Source organism: Elephantulus edwardii, unplaced genomic scaffold (assembly GCF_000299155.1).
Source record: "Elephantulus edwardii isolate Elephantulus edwardi_28Jun2011 unplaced genomic scaffold, EleEdw1.0 scaffold00429, whole genome shotgun sequence".
In the NCBI taxonomy this organism is placed as follows: domain Eukaryota; kingdom Metazoa; phylum Chordata; class Mammalia; order Macroscelidea; family Macroscelididae; genus Elephantulus; species Elephantulus edwardii.
The window spans coordinates 362,380-367,157 of NW_006400179.1; positions in this window are offsets into that span (position 1 = coordinate 362,380).

Genomic DNA, 4,778 nt, shown 5'->3' on the forward strand with positions numbered 1-4,778 from the left:
TACTAGGGATATTGTTGCCGATGTTAGATGGATCTTGGCTGAAAGCAGAGAATACCAGAAGAATGTCTATCTGTGTTTCATTGATTATGCAAAGGTATTTGACTGTGTGGATCATAACAAACTGTGATCCGTCTTTGGAAACTTGGACTTTGCTCAGAGATCTGCCAGGACACAAGAGGCATTTCCAGGCAAGGGTTGCGACCCCACTTTCCTGTCTGCTACCACTACAGGTACCGACTACAATTCCCATAGGTCTCTGGGGAAATGCCATCTTTGTAAACTTGGACTTTGCTGGGAGATCTGCAAGGACAGCAGAGGCAAATCCAGGCCGGGGTTTGCGGCCCAGCCTTCCTGTCTGCTACCACTGCAGGTACCGGCTACAATTACCAGAGATCTGTGGGGAAACGTTATCTTTGTAAACTTGGATTTGCTGGGATACCTGCAAGGACAGCAGAGGCAGTTCCAGGCCAGGGCTTGCGACCCAGCCTTCCTATCTGCTAAAACTGCAGGTACCGACTACAGTTCCCGGAGGTCTTTGGGGAAACGCAATAATGTAAACTTGGACTTTGCTGGGAGATCTGCAAGGACAGCAGAGGCAGTTCCAGGCTTGGGCATGCGAACAAGCCTTCCTGTCTGCTATCACTGCAGGTACCGACTACAGTTTCCAGAGCTCTGTGGGGAAACGCAATCTTTGTAAACTTGGACTTTGCTGGGAGATCTGCAAGAACAGCACAGGCAGTTACAGGCCGGGGGGTGCAACCCAGCCTTCCTATCTGCTACCACTGCAGGTACCGACTACAGTTCCCTGAGGTCTTTGGGGAAACGCAATAATGTAAACGTGGACTTTGCTGGGAGATCTGCAAGGACAGCAGAAGCACTTCCAGGTCGGGGCATGTGACCCAGCCTTCCTGTCTGCTACCACTGCAGATACCAACTACACTTCCCAGAGGTCTGGGGGAAGCGCAATCTTTGTAAACTTGGACGTTGCTAGGATATCTGCAAAGACAGCAGAGGCAGTTCCAGGCCGGGGCTTCCGACTCAACCTTCCTGTCTGCTACAATTGCAGGTACTGACTACAGTTCCCAGAGGTCTGTGGGGAAACACCATCTTTGTGACCGTGGACTTTGCTGGGAGATCTACAAGGACAGCAGAGGCATTTCCAGGCCGAGGATTAAGACCCAACCTTCCTGTCTGCTACCACTGCTGGTTCCGACTACATTTCCCAGTGGTCTGTGGGAAAAGGCCATTTTTGTAATCTTGGACTTTGCTGAGAGATCTCCAAGGACAGCAGAGACATTTTCAGGCCGGGGCATGTGACGCAGCTTTCCTGTCTGCTACCACTGCAGGTACCGACTGCAGTTCCCTGAAATCTGTGGGGAAACGCCATCTTTATAACTTGGATTTTCATTGGAGATCTGCAAGGACAGCAGAGGCATTTCCAGGCCGCGGATTGCGAACAAGCCTTCCTGTGTGCTACCACTGCAGTTACTGACTACAGTTCCTTGAGGTCTGTGGGTAAATGCCATAATGTAAACTTGGACTTTGCTGGGAGATCTGCAAGGACCACAGAGGCAGTTCAGGCCAGGGCTTGCGACCCAGCCTTTCTGTCTGCTACAACTGCAGGTACCAACTACACTTCCCAGAGGTCTGTGGGGAAACGCCATCATTCTAAACTTGGACTTTGTTCGGAGATCTGCAAGGACAGCAGAGGCAGTTCCAGACCAGGGCTTGCGACTCATCTTTCCTGTCTGCTACAACTGCAGGGACCGACTACAGTTCCCAGAGGTCTGTGGGGAAACGCCATCTTTGTAAATTTGGATTTTGATGGGAGATTTGCAAGGACAGTAGAGACAGTTCCAGGCCGGGGATTGGGACCCAAGCTTCCTGTCTGCTACCACTGCAGTTACCGACTACAATTCCCAGTGGTCTGTGGGGAAACGCCATTTTTGTAAACTTGGACTTTGCGGAGAGATCTGCAAAGACAGCAGAGGTATTTTCAGGCCAGGGCATGCAACCCAGTCTTCCTCTCTGCTACCACTGCAGGGACCAACTACAGTTCGCAGAGCTCTGTGGAGAAAAGAAATCTTTGTAAACTAGGACTTTGCTGGGAGATCGGCAAGGACAGCAGAAGCAGTTCCAGGCCGGGGCTTGCGACACAACATTCTTGTCTGCTACGACTGCAAGTTCCGAATAGAGTTCCCTGAAGTCTGTGGGGAAACGCAATCTTTGTAAACTTGGACTTTGCTGGGAGATCTTCAAGAACAGCACAGGCAGTTAGAGGCCTGGGCTTGCGACCCACCCTTCCTGTCTGCTACCACTGCAGGTACCGACTACAGTTCTCAGAGGTCTTTGGGGAAATGCCATATTTGTAAACTTGGACATTATTTAGAGATCTGCAAGGACAGCAGCGTCAGTTCAAGGCCAGGGCTTGCGACCCAGCCTAGCTGGCTGCTACCACTGCAGGTAACGACTACAGTTCCCAGAGGTCTCGGGGAACGCCATCTTTGTAAACTTGAACTTTATGGGAGATCTACCAGGACTGCAGAGGCATTTCCAGGCAAGCTTTGTGACCCAACCTTTCTGTTGGCTAGCACTGCAGGTACCAACTACAGTTCCCAGCGGTCACTGGGGAAACGCCATCTTTGTAAACTTGTACTTTGCTGGGATATCTGTAGTACAGCAGAGGCAGTTCGAGGCCAGGGACTGGGACCCAGCCTTCATGTCTGTTTCCACTGCAGGTACCGACTTCAGCTCCCTGAGGCCTGTAGGGAAACGCCATAATATAAACTTGGACTTTGCTGGGAGATTTGGAAGCACAGCAGAGGGAGTTCCACCTGGGGCTTGCGATACAGTCTTCCTGTCTGCTACTACTGCAGGTACCGACTAGAGATCGCAGAGGTGTGTGGGGAAACGAAACCTTTGTAAACTTGGACCTTGCTGGGAGATCTGCAAGGACAGCAGAGGCATTTCCAGTCCAGGGCTTTCGAACAAGCCTTTCCCTCTGCTACCACTCCAGGTACAGACTACAGTTCCCAGTGGTCTGTGGGGAAACTGTATCTTTGTAAACTTGGACTTTTCTGGGAGATCTGCAAGGACAGCAGAGGAATTTCCAGGCCGTGGCTTGCGACGCAGCCTTCCTGTGTACTACCACTGCAGGTTCCGACTACAGTTCCCAGAGTTCTGGGGGAAACACCATCTGTGTAAACTCAGTCTTTGCTGGGAGATCTGCAAGGACAGCAGAGGCAGTTTCAGGCCGGGGCTGACGACCCAGCCTTCCAGTCTGCTACCACTGCAGTTACCGACCACAGTTCCCAGAGGTCTGTGGGGAAACGCCACCTTTGTAAACTTAGACTTTGCTGGGAGAGCTGCAAGAACAGCACAGGCACTTACAGGCCGGGGCTTTCGACCCAGCCTTCCTGTCTGCTACCACTGCAGGTACGGACTTCAGTTCCCAGAAGTCTGTGGGGAAAAGAAATCTTTATAAACTTGGACTTTGCTGAGAGAGCTGCAAGAACAGCACAGGCAGTTACAGGCCGGGGCTCGCGACCCAGACTTCCTGTCTGAATACCACTGCAGGTACCAAACACAGTTCCCAGAGGTCTGTGGGGAAACGCCACCTTTGTAAACCTGGACTTTGCTGGGAGAGCTACAAGAACAGCACAGGCACTTACAGGCCGGGGCTTTCGACCCAGCCTTCCTGTCTGCTACCACTGAAGGTATCGACTACAGTTCCCTGAGGTCTGTGGGGAAACACCACAATGTAAACTTGGACTTTGCTGGGAGATCTGCAAGGACAACAGAGGCAGTTCGAAGCCCGGGCTTTCGACCCAGCCTTCCTGTCTCCTACAACCGCAGGAACCGACTACAGTTCGCAGAGGTCTCTGGGAACGCCATCTTTGCAAAGTTGGAATTTGCTGGGAGATCTGCAAGAACAGTTGAGGCATTTTCAGGTCGGGGGTTGTGCCCTAGCCTTCCTGTTTGCTATCACTGCAGGTTCCAAGTACAGTTCCCAGAGGTCTGTGGGGAAACGCCATCTTTGTAAACGTGGACTTTGATGGGAGATCTGCAAGGACAGCAGAGGCAGTTCCAGACCAGGGCGTGCGACCCAGCGTTCCTGTCTGCTACCGCAGCAGGGACCAACTACCCTTCCCAGAGGGCTCAGGGGAAACGCCATTTTTGTAAACTTGGACTTTGCTGGGACATCTGCAAGTACAGAAGAGGCAGTTCCAGGCTGGGGCTTGCGACCCAGCCTTCCTGTCTGCTACCACTGCAGGTACTGATTGCAGTTCACTGAGGTCTTGGGGAAACACCATAATGTAAACTTCGACTTTGCTGGGAGATCTAGAAGGACAACAGAGGCAGTTCCAGCTGGGGCTTGCGACCTAGCCTTCCTGTCTGCTACAACTGCAGGTACCAACTACAGTTCACAGAGGTCGGTGGGGAAACAAAATCTTTGTAAACCTGGACTTTGCTGGGAGATCTGCAAGGACAACAGAGGCATTTCCATGCCGGGGCTTTCGACCTAGCCCTCCTGTCTGCTACCACTGCAGGTACCGACTGCAGTTCCCCGAGGTCTGTGTGGAAATGCCAACTGTGTAAATGAGGACCTTGCTGGGAGATCTGCAAGAACAGCACAGGCAGTTACAGGCCGGAGCTTGTGACCCACCCTTCCTGTCTGCTACTACTGCAGGTACAGACTAGAGTTCCCTGAGGTCTGTGGGGAAATGCCATAATGTCAACTTTGACTTTGCTGGGAGGTCTGCAAGGACAGCAGAGGC